Source organism: Lepisma saccharinum, chromosome 17 (assembly GCF_977018435.1).
Source record: "Lepisma saccharinum chromosome 17, izLepSacc3.1, whole genome shotgun sequence".
NCBI lineage: Eukaryota > Metazoa > Arthropoda > Insecta > Zygentoma > Lepismatidae > Lepisma > Lepisma saccharinum.
This window is the reverse complement of record NC_139245.1, coordinates 15967024-15986241: the sequence shown is the minus strand read 5'-3', so window position 1 is coordinate 15986241 and position 19218 is coordinate 15967024. Positions and strand designations below refer to the sequence as shown.

The following is a 19218-nucleotide window of genomic DNA, read 5'->3' as shown; positions in this document are numbered from 1 at the left end:
GCTCTTTGGTGAAGAGCAGCGTTGTTTGTCTCCCAATGCTTGTTGTTTGATGTAAGTAACATTCTGACGCCTCTATCTGTTTAGGTCATCTGACTGCGCTAACAGCTGTCCTTGATTCTAATTTTCTCTCCGCTGGCTGTGCAAGTGGCGGCGCGGTTCACACGGTCTCTCGTGCGTCTCGAGTAAGGGTGGCCATATCTGGATCACAGAGAGTGACTCTGGAGACCACTCAGTCTCCTATCAAATGTTCTAATGAAGGCGATCGGAGTATAGTCTTAAGAAGAGGCCCATTCCCATATTTCTAACTAGACTCTGTTTTGTATTTCGCCTATTAAACGTCATTTTTCTACTTCTGTTGGCTAATCGCGACGATGTGGTTGAAATGGAAGGGAATACGTAGGCGAAAGAACACATAATAGAACAGTCATCCCATACTCGGGGCTTGATGGTCGATTTTGATTTATTTTACTTCGCTTTTCTGCCACTTTGACTAATTTCGAAGATTGAGATGAGTAATGATATGATGGAACTGATGAAGGGACTTACAAAGAACACCTATGCGCAGACCGGCATTCGAACCTGGGCCCCCGGGCGTTGGAGCACGCTGTGCTAACCACTCCGCCACGGAGATGTATATATAGCTTTTGCATTTAAAATCCACAACATAATTGTGAGTTTCAAAGCATTGATTTTGTCCACCTTCTGACAGAATATGCTCCATGCAGTATCGGCGATTGGGTGCCAACACGGCTGGTACGGGGGGAAAGGGGGGGAACAGTTTAACTTACCTTGGCAGACAAGGCTAAGCATTAAAAAGTCATAATGCTGGGCAAAAGTGGCAATACGGGTGTGTGTGGGGAAACTGCCCCCACGCCCCACGCTGCCGCTGGTTAAATATAATGTTCATTTTGAATGCATTTTATGATAAATTTATTGTGCAAGACCGGGCATTCAGGCATTTGCCAGAACTGCCAGATTTGCCAGAACTGGACCACACAGTTAAAAATTTAGTTCCAAGAAAGGTTTTTCAACACTTGCATTTGCTGTTGTGCTTGTTGGCCATCAGATGACGCAATTGCATGAACGGTAATGTTTGATTAGAACCAGGATAAGATTGCAGTGTGTTCACTGATACTGTAGATATCAAATATTACTAATAATGGCTCCCTTGCTTGAAGGATGCTTATCTTCCAATACAACAATAATTGTCGCAAAGAATCGAAATAAAACATCTAGCGTTTTGTTTGTTTTGAAGACTAAAATCTTAAGTAAAATCACAAGGAGATACATGGAGCATTCCGACCAAATGATCTGTAACATTGGTAAGAGCTCAAGATGCTTGCTTGCTGAACTAATATGAGGTAATTGGGAGCTTGGAATTAAGCTTCTAGTGTTAATGCATCTAATGGCACCGTATCAAGTAAAGAGAAGAGAAGTTCGCGAAAATAAACGTTGTGGTACCATTTAAAAGTGTTGGTTAAGCTATTTATATGGATATTATTCCCAGTTTCTTCTTTGCTTTGCTCGCAATGCTATCTATAATTTCTGTTTATACTTACTTCTTAAAAACAGGTAGTTCATACGATTTGTTTATGATGACGTGATATACACGGTATGGGGGGAAGGGGGCTTTCGAAAGTTGAAGACGAATCAAAATCATGTGTCACTTATATCAACGATTCTCTGTATGCTGCAATAATCGTTTTGCTCTCGAATATTGAAATTTTCAATTTGAAAAAACCAAGTGCAAGTTAGGATAATTACATTTGACCCAAGCAGGGAGGAGACCACCACCTTCTGCAAGGGTCACCCCGGGAAGAGAAATGTGTAATTGCTGCCACTGGCGTACGCAGGATATTTTTCGGTAGGGGCTGGAATTGTAAAGGTGGATATTACATAGCTGCGTTCTAGGAGGAGGGGCGGGATACACAATAAAAATATTTCATAATTGCCAATTGTAACTTCATCTTTAAGGCTGCTCAAAGACAAAAAAATGGGGAGTCATTTTAAGGCGGGGGTTTCAGTCACCACTTTGGTTTTCTCAGAGATTTTTATTGTTTTCATTTGAAAATTTTGATTTTCTCAAAATTTCGGGAGCCCCATCAGCCTCCCCTCTGTGTACACCAGTGGCTACGGCTGTGTCACGCATGTTTTATCTTCAGATTACACTGTCCCAAGATACGAAGAGACTTCTTGAGAAACTGGTTAAATTAGGACGGAAAACAGAAACACACACGCTACTATATTTAAAATTCAGCAAACACTGAAACCTTTACAGAGAACAAGAGAATCAAGTTAATTTATTGCGTTAGGGCTGTAAAATATCTACATTTATTGTCTATTGACCCTGATACCACAACCCAGTTCCTTTAGAAATGTGATGCGGTGGTTGCTATCTTGACTGGATTAGAACTATTTTCTAGCATTGTTTCTCGTTAAGAACTATTTGAGTGTCAAAATATAGCTCTAGTTGACGCGGTTCTTGAGTTCAGAAACTGTGACGTCGAGAGAAGGCCGAAGAATAGATACTGTGAGATTTTTCTTTTGTCGTTTACTTTTACCCTCTGGGTTTTCTAAGCGCCTGCTGTAGTGGCTCATTTGTTGAAGCCACGAACGCTCTTTCGCTTTCTAGTCTCCATGATGTCGTAGTGGTAACGCTGTCATTTTGTAATCGAAAGGCTCTGGGTTCGATCCCCTGTGAAGGCTCAACAGCACAGTGGTTCGGATCTCACTTTAAACTGGAGGTCCAGTTCCGATTAGCCTTTCTGAACGTAAGGGGCTTAAAAACTTTCTATCGATTTTTCTTTCATCGTTCTCGTTCGTGTGCCTGCCCTTTCAGAGGTAAAACAAAACAAAAGAGCTAGATCGAATTCATGTATGTTAAAGATTGAATTTGTTTTGGGGCGACCGTGCAGACTAGTGAGGAATACAAGCTAGAAAAGAGTTGTGGTATTTTCTGAGCACTACACTTCGCCTCTTTCAGACACAGCGTACCAGGCGGCAGCAATGGCCAACAAACATTATGGATTCGAAGGCCGCGTGGACAGGAAAGTGCTAAGAACAGCTTGAATCGGCTGGGCGTCGTGGGGAAGCGCAAGGGTTGTGTCATCCGCATGCGGTCTTTCTAGCCTACGAAGATCGTTACGAAGAAGAGTTCTTGTCGGATCGCCAGGTTGTTGGATTGGAGGTCGGGCTGTGCAGACATCGGAAGCAGGCGCGCTGGCTGACTCCACATCGTTGGCACCATTCCTGGCAAGGCAACGGCCATGGCGTCCTCTACTCGTCCTTCAGGACCGCAGGATGGAGTTATCGAAGGTAGGGAAACACACCCTCTGCTGCTCCGCTTCCGTTTGCTTTCTTTCGTGTTTCTTTTTTACGTTTCGCTGTGTGAGGAAAGGGAGGCGAGGGCAATGGTAGGCGTTGTGCAATTGCCTCTCGTGACGTTCGACATGGCCGCATTATGAAAACAGTGCGACACATTCTCTGTGCACGCTGAGTCATCGTTTTACGGCACTCTAGGCCAGAATGTCACAATTTCTTGTCCTTTTCCTCCCATCTCTCGTATTGAACGCAGCTCAGCCGGAAATGAGGCAAAGCCGAAGGAACTGACGTAGTTATTTTTAGATTCCACTTCTTGTTTTTTTGTTTCAGCGTCCATTTCGCTCCTCGACCTTCCTGTTCTAGTGTCAATGTACCTTGAAAGATAAGGTAACCTTCAGGTTTAAGTTAACTTCTTTTAGAAGTAACTTTGGTATTGCAATAGTATTTTCAAATGTAGATTGTTTTGATAGTCGAGGTTATTTCCAGCGGTGCAGAAGCATGTAACGAAACTGTTCAGCGCCTGCTTATGTATTATAGCTGCCCTGTCGACTTATTTATTTCTAATTTGAACAACCGTAATGTCATAGGATGAGTCACGAAAGCGATATTGTATATAAAACAGGTCATTGTTTCCTCCTCCATAGTTCACTCAAACTAACGCTTCGGGAACTTTGGCAAAGTTTTCATTGATAAGAGTCGTCACTCGAAAGAAGCGAAGAGAAATGAACACCCACACTATCTGTAAGGACGTGCCATCTCTTTTATAGTGCCTCTTTAAATAAGCCACATTAAGAAGAGAATCTGCTTGAAAGTAATGCTTTATTGCGATAGTATTACCCATTTAGGTGTGTCTTGGCTGCAGTAAAAACTTCTTTACGAGAATTGTTGATGTGGTCTTCAAGCATAATCTCTTTCACACATAATAATGCAGGAGTCCCCCAACTGTCGATAACCGGTTGCCTGGACGTTTCCATTGCCCGTGCGTGTGTGTGTTGGGGGTTTTCTGGTGGGACGGGAGCGCGAAGGGGACCCAAGCAAGCGGACCATGAACAGAACTCGCTGTAGCGTATGGGAACGGAGGAACTTTGAGTGAAGACAGTGACCGTTCTCGTTGACCTTCATCAAATGGCAGAAGGCAGGATGATGGCTGGCGGAGATAGGAACTGAATTGACGTTACAGCTTGCGAGCGTATTCCACACAACTTTCATGAAGTAGATGCCATGGTGCGAAGTTCCTGTTGATTAAGCTAATGTTTATTACCTATCTATTGCCGCTGCAATATCACATGGAATACGATTTTCAGTATTTTATCTATTTGCTGGCAAATGGGCTCCTTTTAACCTGTTAGTTATGTATATTGTCTTCAATGGTCGTTCGATTTCCGTATTGGTACGTTGGTAAAATCATGCCTTTCAAAATTCTAGCAAAGTGCCGAGATCATATTACAAGTTCATGAGTGTATGTAGGCGAATGCACAATTTGGAATTGAATTGAAGTCTTTATGCACACAAAGGCTAATCGGGACTGGACCTACAGTTTAAATTGGGATCCGAACCATTATGTTCCTCCACCGGGTATCGAACCCGAGACCCCTTGATTACTAGGTGACGACATTACCACTATGCCATCGGGGAGGCCGACTCTTTTTGGTTCGAATCCTTTTTGAAACTCTAAGACTGGTGCCGATTAGTTTCTCTGTACATAAAGTGGACTCGAAACAAACTTGCCTCCCCGATGGCGCAGTGGTATCGTCGCTGCCTTGTAATCAAGGGGTCCCGGGTTCGATACCCGGTGGAGGCACAAGTGGTTCGGATTCCACTTTAAACTGTAGGTCCAGTCCCGATTAGCCTTACTGTGCATAAAGTGGACTTAAAACACCAAATCAATCAATCAATCGAAACAAACTTCAGTAAGCAAAAAAGAAAACGTTTGTTCTGTTTGTGTGGGTTAACCAATCTGACACTTCCCACGTTCAAGTAAAAGTAAAGTTGGTCTTGTGCGGTGCACCATGAGATGAACGCACAAGGAGGATTTTTAGGGCAACGTTCCCTAACATTCTGGATCTAGCCCATAGTGGAGGTGGTGTGATCAGCATCACGGCCCGGCGATCAACTCCCTACCCTCCAAGGTCGTCCTTCAGTGCCCATTGATCCAAGACTGAATGAGCCCCAGAGTCGCTTATGCAGGGATATGCACGGAATAACTCCTGCCCGAGAACATTTATTGTTCTCCACAAGAATTATCCAATTCTTACAAAAGTCGCATATATGCCTAGTGAATTTTACATTTCCAGATTATTAAAATGCAGTGGCGTGCCCAGGATTTTCGAAAAGGGGGGAGGGGTTACGTATACATTTTTAGCAGTCATCATTGTGCCATCATTTTTTTAAAAATACTGGGCCAAAGGGGGGAGGTATGAACCCCTTTACCAATCCCTCCTTGGACACGCCACTGTTAAAATGTGTTAATGCAGAGTGCGCCACGAAGCCAAAGGTCACAGGTTCGAACATTACTATCATTCTGTTAGTCTTATCGTTCATTTTATCAGTTATCATTCATCTTCATCGCCTCGATTAACCCAGGAGGTAGAAAAGCGTCGTAAAATTAAAGACCCCGAAAGAGCGGAACGAATTGGCGAACTTTGTACCCCGAAACTAACTCAATTCTCTAAGAATTTGGGGGCGTTCTTTTTTTTTTAAAGGAGAAAATGAACCTGGATATTTGTGTTGTTTTTCCTCGTTTTCAGTTCCGACTAAACGATTCCTTCAACACATATCACGTGACCCTATTTTGGCCCACATGCAAAATCCATATCGGTTTCTATTAGATCTCTATAACATCTTGTTACAACGTCTGTGTCACCAGCTATCAAGATTTTATTGTTAATTTTTTTTAAAAAATCCTTTCATTGTTTATTTATCTCCTAGCCAATTATGAGCTTAGATGACTCGTATTATATGTAATTAATGTTGTACATGATTATTCGAATAGCACATCGTCTCAATATTGGCAAATTTACTTCTAATTTATGCGCAGATACTTTGGGAACAATTTTACTTCGATTCGAATGAATCATACCAAAAATATGACCTGGAAGAAGTTGTGTACTTAATGTGTAATTCCAACGTCCCTGGCCGTGGCTTGACTGATAAAATTATTGCTCATGTTCTTGTGTGGTGAAACATTCACAACAACCTTTGTTGTAGCCAACAGGATGTTAAAAGCGTAAACCATGAGGCAACATCGAAGGAATGTTCTAAAAACATGTCAGAGCTGTTAACAAAATCTATGGAATGTAAATAATTTTACTTTTACGGAATTCAATGACGTAATGTGACGATGTAGTTCCTTTACCCACTTTTCTGTTAAAACAATGGAAAAACTGTATCGAAAATGTAAATTCTGTAACGTGCATAATGGAGTAAAAGCAACGATATTGTTCGGGGTCATGACAGCCCTCCAGTACTGAATTTGAGACATTGCAACCTTTCTTTCTCTGCAACAGATTTTAGTTCGTATTGGGTACATTTATGAAAACACCAACTAATAAATCCAAATAAATTTGAAATTTCGGCTGCATTTCTTCGGTGCATTCTTCTTGGTGAGGTCCTCCGTAAAAGCATCAGTGTTTGAACTTACTCCAAAACCTCACGATCGGCATCTGTGTTAATCATATGCAATGATTAACGAATTGTGTAGTACAACTTCAAATAGTTTTGTTTTAGGAAAATGTGCAAATGACCACGCTGATCCAGGAGTGTTTCACTTTTTAAAATAATGATGAATTAAAAGCAGATTTAAAACTTAGGGAAGGTCACTCTCCGGATATTGTTTTAATGCCTGGAATCTGATGTGTATTGTGCCACTGATGCATAGAGTATTGCATCTTGTAATTACTCAGAAACTTAAATTAACTGCATTTCTTAAAATCTGAAAATAAAGTGCGGCGATGTGCGAAAGATTTATGAAAATAGTGAGGAATATATGGGAAATTTCCATTGGAGAAGGAAAGCTTTGTGATTTACACTAAAAATTCAGTCAAGCAGTTATCAAAGTTAGTGATTTTCATAACAACATTCTGTAAATAGCAAATTTATGAAGTGGGTTGCTCGTTTCGCCTCGTCAAATGCTGCAGTTTCCATTGCAGTCCTCTGGCAACAGGTTCTGTGACAGATCTTAGGAGTGGGCATAAATGAAGACATGTTTTCTAGAATGCGACGTGGTGGTTGGCTATTTTTATGCTTCGGCCTACGATGTTAGCCAATGGTCGCTGATGGTTCCTTTCACACTTATTTCTTACCAATGCGTTCCGTGCCCAAGAACACTGGAATGAATGCTGCCTCTTTTGATGGTATTGATCCAACAGGTTGATGATGCAACGCTGGCGCAGAATCGACATTCGGGTATTTACACCTGGGATCTTCCGGTGCTGTAACAGAATTGGAAGTTGACAAAGCGAATGGTTATTGGGCTGTCATTGTAGTAGGTGATGAATTGCTTTAAATTGATCACTCCTTTAGGCGGCTATTGTATCATTAGAACTTTTCTTAATTTATTTACGAACAAATAAGTTCCTTTGAGATAGACGTATTTAGACGGTCCAAGGGTTTTATCCCCCTGAAAGAGTAGCTAAGATCACAAAGTAGGTAATTATTTGTTGTTTATTGTAAAGCATGGGAGTTCGTTTATTTCTAGCGAGCTTCTTTAGGTTACCGACCTCCGCAGCGGACTAGTCAGCGTAACATGAGGTTTCAAGTTCGAAGCTTGGGTAAAGCACGGATTTAACACTGTGTTTGTCTATCGCCCATTTCACCAGTTCATCCTAAGCGATGTAAAATAACCGAAATAGAAATATATAGGTACGTGGATATCTACCATGAACATAGGCTACGCACTATGTTCAGAAGAAGCAGGTAATGCGGATTGGTTGCTTGCCTGCAAGTGTATATAACGATGTAGATTAAAGGAATTACAGATGGAATATGAGGACAACGAAGGCCCGCAGGCCGCAAGTTTCCAAGGAAATATATGGAAGTATTCAGTCAGCGGTGTTTCTGGGACAACATATGGCAAGAAAAGTACATGGTGCGCAGGAGGAGACACGAGTTGCTTCGCTCTCATTTTTCCTCTTTTGAAAGTCGACTATGGAATATATCGTTGAAAGCCAGGATAAAGAACTCCATTGATTCTTTGCAATGCCGCTCTTCAGCTTGTTGTTTCTCGTCAGCGAGTCTTGCACTATATGGTGTTGATTCAGACGTCTTATCAGTAAGTCATCCATTCTCACATATCATGAGAGTCGGACATAGTAAGGTCATTGATACTTAGGGTATATAGGAAGATAAAGGCATGCGCCAGTGCCAAAGATGTTTTCAGAATGGCGCTCTCTCCAGAAAGGATTTAGAGAAGTTCTAGAACTATTAATATTTTATTTTTCCATACAAAAAGACAAGCATAAACGTTTTATTTAGCAATGTTTCAGCTTCGCGTACGAAGCTTTTATCAGGTTAAATTCAGGGTGGTATTTGAAGGGGGATGGGGGAAATCACCCCTCTAGTTACAATGATGTAGAAAACACTCCAATGATTTGGTTTATTTTACTTTGCTTTTCTGATACCTTTGGCTAATCGCGAAGATGGGTGATGATACAATGAAATTGATGAAGGCACTCACAAACACCCATGTCCAGGTCGGGATTCGAACCCGGGACCCTTGACGTCGTAGTGCGCTGTACTAACCACTCCGCCACGGGTGATTAACTTTTGTGCGTTTTATTCGTGTTAGAATAGAGCGTTAGTGATAGTAACAAATAATGCACAGCAGCAAAGTGAAGTTCTACAGCTAATTATGTGTTGATTTTTTTTTGTTATTTTGACGGCTCTCCTCTGCTTTAGCTAATCGTGATGATAGGGATGAATGATGAATGCATTAAATGTGAGAACACTCACAAAGGAACACCTATACCCAGACGAAGGCTCGATCTCGGAATCTTCGATGGCGAAATCGTGAGTCGACCACTCAACGCGCTTGTCCACCTAAGGCTACTTGTTTGTAACAACGAGGTTTATTGTTCTTCATGACGATGTTGAGTAAATAAATTGGATGGAACCAACTAAAAAATGAGTTAGTTGGCGACGTTTTGTATATTTGTCATGATTTATACTTAGCAGTTCGTCAGCTAGCTCTAACAAGCGTTGTATTATTTCGTTTGAACCTTCCGAGAAACAGGGGGTAGACGGACAATCGAACTCACTTCGCTACCCTGTCATCCTCGTCAACATCATTACTTATACAGAAGGTTAGTTTGTGAGGACACCGCCCGAAGTAGGTGATGAATTACCTTAAATTGTTCATTCCCAGAACAACTATACTCTATCCCACGAATCTCTGGGACGAGCGAACGAAAACAAGTCTCGAGAGGGCTAGACCAATGAACGTGTGAGAGTGGAAGTGATTGTATTGCATGAAGAGTTAACTATGTCAGAAGCATCGCGTACTTCTTCGCTCTGCCTACTCACTTTCTCCTCTTCTCTACCTTTATGCGCGGCGTTGCTCCACAGATTCCCACATATTATATCATTAGAATTTTGTATACGTATTCGTATGTATCAGTCGGTAACTCGTCTGACTACCATGCCAAAGGTCCCGGGTTCTATCCCCGGCCGGTTCCAATCCGGGAACTTTTCTAACTTTGGAAGCGGCCCCGGTGCCCACCGAGCGTCGAATGACATGGGTACCTGGGGGAAACCCTGGGCGGTAAAGGCGGTCAGGGGCGTGGTGCTGATCACATCACCCCCACTCACGACCGGATCAAGAAAGTGTGGGGCGTTACCCCCACACCCCCTATACGCCTTCATGGCGTGGTGCTAAGTAGAGGGGAGAACTTTACCTTTTTTTTACGTCAAGTAAGTCCTTGAGGAAATACGCATTTAGACTGTCCAAGGTGTTCGCCTCCCCCCCACCCATCGTGAACAAGTAACTAAGATTGATTGAGTTGATGTTTTAAGTCCACTTTATGCATAGTAAGGTTAATCGGAACTGGACCTAGAGTTTAAAGTGCCTCCACCCGGTATCGAACCCGGGACTCCTTGATTACAAGGCGACGACGGTACCACTACGCCATCTGGGAGGCCTAAGTAACTAAGAGCTGAAGTAAATAATCATTTATGGTTTATTGTACAACATAAACTTTATTCCTACTGTACTCGCACGGTGATGTTAAGGATGCTACGTGCCTGGTCATTGTGCATGTATACATGTATTCACGTGTGTTTCGTGTTTGTGAGGAATGGGGCAGTGGTTCGTATTTCTACACATTACAATGAGTTGCTGATTTTGCCATTATAGGGGTGTTTATTACTATAGTTTTAAGCTAGAACCAAACATTATTGGCAAAGTGTTTACTTATCGCATATTGATTGATTGATTTGATTTTACTTCGCTTTTATGCCACTTTGGGCTAATCGCGAAGATGAGGATGAATGGTGACGTGATGAAATTGATGAAGAGACACTCACAACACCCATGCCCAGGCCGGGATTCCATCTCGGGACCCGTGCCGTCGTAGCGCGCTGTGCTAACCACTCCGCCACGGAGGCCGGCTTATGGAATATTTATGTCTCTCCATTTCCACCACTGCGTTCGGCAGCGTTCTCTAGGAGAGTTGTGTCAGGTGTTTATTTCTTTCGAGAGCGTAGAATCAGATGCTGCTTGAGATGCGTCGGCATTGCCAACCCAGTTTCATTTTTTGGGAAGAAAAAAGCGCGTACAGGATTGCGTCAGGGGCCACACTCTTTTTTCGAAAGATTGTAGAAGTGTACAGTAGTTCCCAACTTCGCGGAAGTTTCAACTGTTGGCTGGCCCTGATTAGCCTATTAGAGCATAAAATGGGCTTAAAAGTAAATTTCACAAATAACATTAATTTAGTAACAAGCAAGTAATTTGTCTGGGATAAACTTCTTTGTGCGCTGTCAGAAGTATAGGATTATGTGTGCGCGGGCGGCGAGGGAGGTAAGGACTGTTGCCACAATATAGTACAAAATTGTGAGCCGACAGACTACTGGCAATACTATTTTCGTGCTCCATTTCATTTCTATTCTGCGGGAAGGATTTATACAGAATTTCCCATTTGGGGATGTAAGGCCATTTTTAGGTGGCTGTGACGGTAAATTGAATGCCAAAATACAGGAAATTAGTGGGGGAGGTGTTAGGGACATGCTGGGAGTGTCTGTATCACGACCTTGTTTTTTTTTTTAAAGTCCACCTCATGCACAGAAAGGCTATTTTGGACTGAACCGACAATTTAAAATGGGATTCGAACCACTGTGTACGTCCACCGGGTAGCGAACTGTATCACAATTTGCAATTGTACTTTTTGTGCAACATTTGTAATACTTGTCAATAGTCATCCGTGGACCCATTGGCAGTCATCATGATCCTCTTTATAGCAAACGTCGTTTCGTTTATTAACTTTCCTCACATTCAGTAGCTGAATGGTCGCCATATTTGGGAGATGTAATGGTCCAGTGATAAAGACGGTCTGGCGTTCACCCAACCCATCCTCGTGTGGAATGAGTCGTGCTTCTTTCCACACTTCCTGCGTGCACCCATATAACGATGATAAAATGAAAAACCTTATTTTCATACTGCATATCATCCAGTCTTGTGAAACTATAATCGGTATAATTATGTGTCAGTAACTTTCTGGTTTCTTCGATAGGCTAGAGGTTAACATTGTTACTTCGTCGCGACACAGTGTTTCGCTTAAGGTTTAAACTGAAATTCCAGTCCCGATTAGTTTCTGCATGCAAAGTAAGCAAGAAAAAGTGCCTTGCCACAGTAAGTGGGAGACTCATTCTTCATATCGTTATCGTTTTCATATATAGTGAAGGCTGTGTCCAGAAGGTATGGGGAAGGACTTTCACAGGATCATCGTTTTCAGATGTACTGTGTGTGTGTTTGTGTATATTTTTATTTCAGCACACACAATTCCCAACGCAAAACCCACCCTCTCGGTAAGCCCTTGTCTATAGTTTACATGGTCGTCGAGGGTGTGAGGTTGAACCGGAAATTGGCATCGTTTATTTCAAGTTACGAAAACAAAAAAGCTTTCTAGTTAATAACATAAATGAAGTTCATTTAGTATTCGATTGGATTCGATTGATTTGTTGTTTTAAGTCCACTTTATGCACAGTAAGGCTAATCGGGACTGTACCTACAGTTTAAAGTGGGATCCGAACCACTATGTGCCTCCACCGGGAATCGAACCCGGGACCCCTTGATTACAAGGCGACGACGCTACCACTGCGCCATCGGGGAGGCCTCATTTAGTATTCGAACAGAATAACAAAAGTAAAAATTGTGTTAGATTGAAAAAAAAAAAAGTGAGTGTAAAATACAGAAACCAGGTGAACGAGATTAATGTATATGCGTTTCAGTACACTGTATTTACGAATTGTAAAGAATAATGAAAAATAGTTATGCTGGACCCACTTATATGGTGGATATATTAGAAAAGTCTTTCCAAGTATAAAAATATAATATTATAAATTTAGAACAAGATAGGTTTACAATAGTTACTGTTGTATTGTTACTTTTACTATTATTCAAGTTTATCGGCATTCTAATTCCCCCCTACAATATTTCTGACGACCCCCATGATAATCTATTAGCATCTTGTTTTCTACCGCTTCTGGATGACAGGACATAAGTGGCCTGTTTCTAAATATGCTCACAGTTGTTTCAGCATCTGCAAGTGTATCAATTAGTGCTTGGCAACAAAGCAATTGACTCGCCGTAAAGCGTCTAGAAGAGGTTTGGTAAGGGAAGCAGGATGTCCTGTGGCACTGTTCATGCGAGAACGAGGATGCACAACCTACAAAAAAAGAAGGAAGTTGGTAATAGTAAATGGTTAGATCAGCGATCGTGTTGCCAGTATCCCTTTACCACACATGTGAGCAGTTTCACTATCGATGAGCGACATATACCGTGTTGTAGTTGTTTCATATCGTGTTCGTTTCTTGGAGATGGCTAACATCAACTTTCAATCTTTGCACAAGGCGTAATAGTGGTGATTGTTATCACTGGCGTGCCCAGGATTTCCGTAAGGAGGGGCACGTTTTCGTTATTGTGTAGTCTGTCTATATTTTCCCATCTTTTCCTCCATTTAACATTCTTTTTTTAGGAATGCTGGGTCAAAAAGGCTTCCTAGTGATTGTCGAAGAGGACAATCTTTCAGTGCTAAACGTTGTCATCTTGTATTCAGGGGGTCCCTGGTTCGATACCTGGTGAAGGTAGTGGTTCAGATCTCACTTCAAACTGTAGGTCCAGTCTCGATGAACCTTTCTGTACATAAATAGAAGTTAAACACAAATTCAGCTTTCAGGGTTCAAATCGCCAGATCAATGTCAATAATATTATAAATATCTTAAAAAGCGAAAGAAGAGATGAGTTAAATAATAGCAAGAAACCTGGAAACCCCCGTATTCTCTGTCATAATAGATGAAATGCCAAAGCAAATGATTTGCAAATACTTTGCTTCTCTGAATAGAAAACAGAAATTGGCGGGTCAATTAAATAACCATTTCTTCAGTTCAGTTCTACATGTTGATGAGAAGAAAATTCAGAATATCGGAGAAATCGTCGATAGTATGTGTATGCGCTTGCAAATCAGTAGCGATAATGTTATGAACGATCTCCAGTTCCAATATGTCGCACTGGAGAAGGAACGCCCAGAGAATTGAACTTGCAGCAACTTCTTTGTTTTTTACTCTCGGATCAAGGAAAAGAAGGAAGGCGGCAGACGTTACCGATAAGATTACGTTGAAGTGGAAGTTTCTCTTGTATGTACGTGGCGAAGAAACTGCCACGTCTTCTGTTGACTTGCTGCTAGCCAGGCAAGCCTTCGCCGTCCGGCGTGCCATTACAGCAAAAGAACTTTCTGTGTGTATAAGAGGGCCACCGATTCCCTGGACGACTTTCAGTTGAGACGTTGTCTACTGGTCTTTTGGCTCTCAGAAGCGTCGTCTATTTTTACTCTGCAGACAGCCCAGCTTCGGTAAGGCCTCAGGTGTGCGAACGTTTGAGTGGAAGTAGAAGGCTTTGCTAATTCCTTTAACTTCTCTCTTTGGTTCATTGGAGGATGTAGAAATTGCGGGAGACTCTTTTCACACTGTAGCATGGACGTCGATCACAGGTAACTTGAATAATTATTGCTTTGCTTTTTCGTACAACAGACGTCTTGGAAGAATCACCAAAGTTTTTGTGTTGACTTGCTTTAAGAAGGAATGCCAGTTTTCCGCTTGGGCATTGTTCTTGTGTATTATAGTATTTTTAACTATTGCGTAGCGAACATATCCTTTTTCTTCTTGAGTAGCTATGGTCAAATGAAAACACGAATTTCTTTGGAAGGGCGCAAAAGATGTGCAGTTGTAAAATATGTGTTGACCTTGAAGAATATACTTATAAAGCTAAATGAATAGTATTCAACGATATACAGCTACAAACTTCCTTTCCTCTTTTTTGTTTCTTTGTTTGTTTGTATTCGTTCTTGTTTCGTTTCTATCCGCGTTCTCACATGGACAGAGCCCGTGAAAGTAGAGAGAGCATAATCAAGTTCAATTACATATCGGTCTTTTTGAGGCGCAGGTACAAGAAAATAGGAAAGTGAACAGGAAAATAACTTTTAGGGAAGGGGTGAATTAGATGAACTGTAGCGAATCAACCTCAGTTAAGAAGGTTTGTCAGTGCCACAAATGCAGTTTCAAGTTTGCGAATTAATGCCTAGAAAAGAAACTCTGAATCCTCCTTGGATTGTTTTTTTTTCTTTCATAAAGGTGAACAATAGTTACAAGCTAGCCCCGCGACAGGTTAAGTTTGCAGCAACGTTTCGCATATATAGACCCAAAGGTGCGCGCAGAATATAGTTCCGCTGCAATACTGCCGATTTTATCACTGTCTGCGACATAAACAGCTCGACGGTTGAGGCGAGACTGGCAAGGAAGATTCTGAGCGCCGTTCTCGCGCGGATTAATACATAAAATCTGCTGCAAACTGAACCTGTCGCGGGGCTTCCATACATTGATTGATTTCGTTTATTTTACTTCGCTTTTCTTGCACTTTTGGCTAATCGAGAAGATGATAATGAGTGATGAAGGGACACTCACAAAGAACATCCTTGCTCAGGCCGGGATTCGAACCCGTGACCCCTGGCGTCGTAGCGCGCTGTGATAACCACTCGGATGTTCGGCGATGAGTCAGCTTCAATAGCAACTTTTCAATAGGAAGTTCTACCATCTCCGCATAGTTGGGCAACACACACAACGCATTGAAGAGAATCCTGTATTTCAGTATCTGGGGTCCCATTTTTATTGATGGTGACTGTACATGCATGCATACATTACATATTATAGTTGTTGTTTATCTTGATGGAAACAAAGCAAGGCCAAGGAGGTCTATCAAATTTCGAAGCTAACTTCTTGTTGACAGTAATGGAAGGATATACCATTCAAGTTTGCTAATGAATGCCTAGAAGAGAAACTTAGAATCTGAGAATGCTATGATGTGCATTCATGAGTTCACATGCTTGTGCAAATAAGTAAGGTAAAGATCCCCGGTAATATAGCACCGTGCCATGAAGGCACAAATTCAGCTTTCAGGGTTCAAATCTCCAGATCAATGTCAATAATACTGGGTAGGGCCCCACACATTCTCGATCTCTGCCATTTTGGAGGTGATGTGATCAGCACAACGCTCCCGCCGCCTTTACCCTCCAGGGTTGTCCCCAGGTACCCATTGATTTGAGGCTGGGTGAACCCCAGAGCCGTTGCATGCGGGGACAAGACCGCATGAATGAAAGGCCGTATCATCGATGAATGAAACATTTGTCCATAATCCATTTCATTTGTAGCTTTCGTACATCAGTCATTTCTGAGCGTACGAGACACGAATATAAATAGATGAAAGAGCAAATACACATTGTCTTTGCCGGGTTTCAAATTCACAGAACAGCGTCTTTCAGTAATCGTTACCACAGAAAATTACATGTAAGGCTATTAATTTAAATTGTAGGAGCAGTCCCGATTAGCCTATCTGAACATATACTTTTGTTTATGTGCAAAATTTTAAGAAATCGACCAGAATAATTGTAATGGTGGATGTAGCGTAAAGGGGATGATATGGCACGTTTCTTTTTTTTTTTATCAATGCTCATTTCTTTTTCTTCTCAGTTTTAGTGCGGGCGAGGCCTTTCTAGTTAAATACTCTGTGATACTCACAATTATAGGCATAACCGACATAGCATAACTTTATTTCTGAAACACTGTTAAAGAGTGTCCTGAGCCATGCCTACAATTCAACAAGACCAGGTTTTCACTCATGTGCACTAGAAATCGATAGTTGTGTTTTCTACAATCGAGTACCAATCGACAGTCAACGTTCTGGCGTTTACGGTTTGCTCTAACCTCTAACGGGTCGTTATATTTCCATCTTAACCAACAAACGAAAAGGTTCGAATTATAATACTGGCGTTCTGTTGTGCGCGGTAACCATTTTATTTCTTCGGGGCGTGTCCTTGACGCCGTGATCAGATCCATATGGGTAGGCTACGTGATGCGCGTAGAGCCATGTTTGGAACGAGGTCTTGGAACTTGAGCAGCAAGCGTGAACCATGCATGAGCAGTGGAACTAAAGTGAAACAGCGACAATAAAGGTTTTATTTTTCCGTTATTCCAGTTGCATATCATCCATAAAAGACGTGGAATGCACAGAGAGGAATGTTTGCTGCGATGTGGACAATGCAAGATGCCAGTACTTGATCTTCTCTTAGAATGTAATTTTTTTTGAATTTTCACGACAGTGTTGCCTGCGTTTTATGACAAACTAGACAACACTGTGACAAAAAATTACTCTGTGCAAGGCTTGTTGAATATTTCGTTATATATTTCCACGCAGAAAATCGCAATTACTCTGCACATTATATATTTAAAAGTTCTTAAGGAAATAACTATGCTCCATTCCTCAAGTTTGATTTTGCCCCCCGACAATCCTAGCACAAAGGAGCTCATCCATCCAGCCTCAAAACCTCCTGTGAGTTGACCTAGGGAGAAGTGCTGCGCTGATCACATCACCCCCAGTATGGTGGAGGTCGAGAATGCGTGTGCCCCCATCGCATTGTGTCTTCATGGCACAGCTTTTTGAAAAAGAATTGCTTCGCTTTTCTGAAAATTTTGGCTATTCGCGACGAGGAGGATGAAATTGATGAATGAGATCCTTAAAAGAACCAGGACCAGGACTCGCCGACTTCAGATATCTAGTATGGTTGGTTATATTGACTATTAGACCTGCGGTGGTCCAGTAGTTAGGGCGTCTGACCTCCCACGTGGGAGACCCGGATTCGATTCATAGGGTGGGTGATCTCAGCGAATTTTTCAGACAATGTTACTATTTAATCGGCTTTACGTCTCACCCAACCTCCAATAAATGGGTTTCTCAGGAAGGGGCGGGGTAAGGTGACCGGATCGTGATGATGATCACATCACGTACTTCATAGCCAATACCGATCATGTGTTGGGAACCAATATCCACATTCCCTGTGTGCCATGATGGCACGATGTAATGCACAAGGGGTAGCTTCACTTTTAATTAATGTTTAAATTAATTAAATGTTTACGTTGGTAGTTTTGGAGTGATGTGCAAAGATTCACATAACACATATAAAAATCATGCTCTCTCAATACTGACTATACTTGTACACTCAGCGACAAAATAAATAGTATCCATCTCCACTATCATTCAGTCAACGGAGTTACATTCCTTAAAACAACAGAAGTACCGGAATAAACAAGAATGAAAATAATGATGGAAAATTTACTTTTGCCGCTTGCTGTACCAGTGTTGTAGACACTGTCAACCACAGTTTACCATTTAACTTGGCATCGTGGTAACGTCGTCGCCTTGTAATCAAGGGTTTCCCGGGTTCGATACCTGCTGGAGGCACAGAGTGGCTCGAGTACCCCGATTACCCTATCTGTACATGACATGAAGTGGAGTTAAAACAAAAAAAAAACCTCATAACAAACCCATTTAGCTCGGCCGTAAACTGTAAGAGACATAATGCTTGCGACATTCGTTGTCACGTTGGATTTAAAGTTTATTTTGTCAAGGTTTGTTGTTGTATTGAGGTCCACTGGGGTGCTCAGGGTGGGGTTAGTGGAGGTCACATTCTCTAATCTTTGGCTCAACGACTGCTCAAAAAAGGCTTATAGTCATCCTCTTCTTTACGAAATTCTCGAGAGTGTCGTCGATGAGAGCCGTTGCAAGCCGCATTTAGTAATATATCGTTTCCTTTTCCGGATACAGGAACAAAACACATTGGTTTAAACTGTAGATCCAATCTGGATTAGCATATCTGTTCGTAAAGGGGACTAATATTGAAAGTTTAGATATTATCAAATGGATACAACTTTCCACTTTTGGCAGGGAAAAAACTACATAGCCCATAATCGAGGAAAACGTTAATCAATATACGGACGTGAGAAAACCTCTTGTAGCATACTACATGTAAATAAGAAATAAATCTGATTCTCAATAAATCAGTTTCCATGCCATTTTTGTACATGTATGTGTTTGAGAATTTCTTTAAGAACACTACATTAAATCCAATGAAAAACTAGGACTATTGGCAATTACCCGAGGTTATTGTGTTATTGAAAATTGAACCCCTTTTTGTTATTTATCTCTGTATTATATATGACAATGGTACAAGTTTGTCTCAAGATATGTATTTTAAGTATTTAACGTTGTTGTGGAATCATTAATTAAAACACGCACGCAATTTCTTTCGATATCTACCTGAAAGATAACCCAAATAACGGTAGAAGTCAAGGGATAATATAGTA

General features: G+C 41.6%; 1 protein-coding gene across 8 annotated transcripts in view; it reads left to right on the top strand.

Annotated features, from left to right (window-relative positions):
• LOC146001547 (uncharacterized) overlaps positions 1 to 19218 on the top strand; it is a 104929-nt gene that overhangs the window by 51411 nt on the left and 34300 nt on the right. The window contains exon 1 of one of the 8 annotated variants that reach the window (XM_083139004.1): positions 3071 to 3315. The exons of 6 other annotated variants lie outside the window; for them this stretch is intronic. The gene's annotated coding sequence lies outside the window, so the exon portion shown is untranslated. Of the gene's footprint in view, positions 1 to 3070; positions 3316 to 14291; positions 14517 to 19218 lie in introns of those variants that run through there. One more of the 8 variants, XM_083139006.1, reaches the window with a different exon arrangement.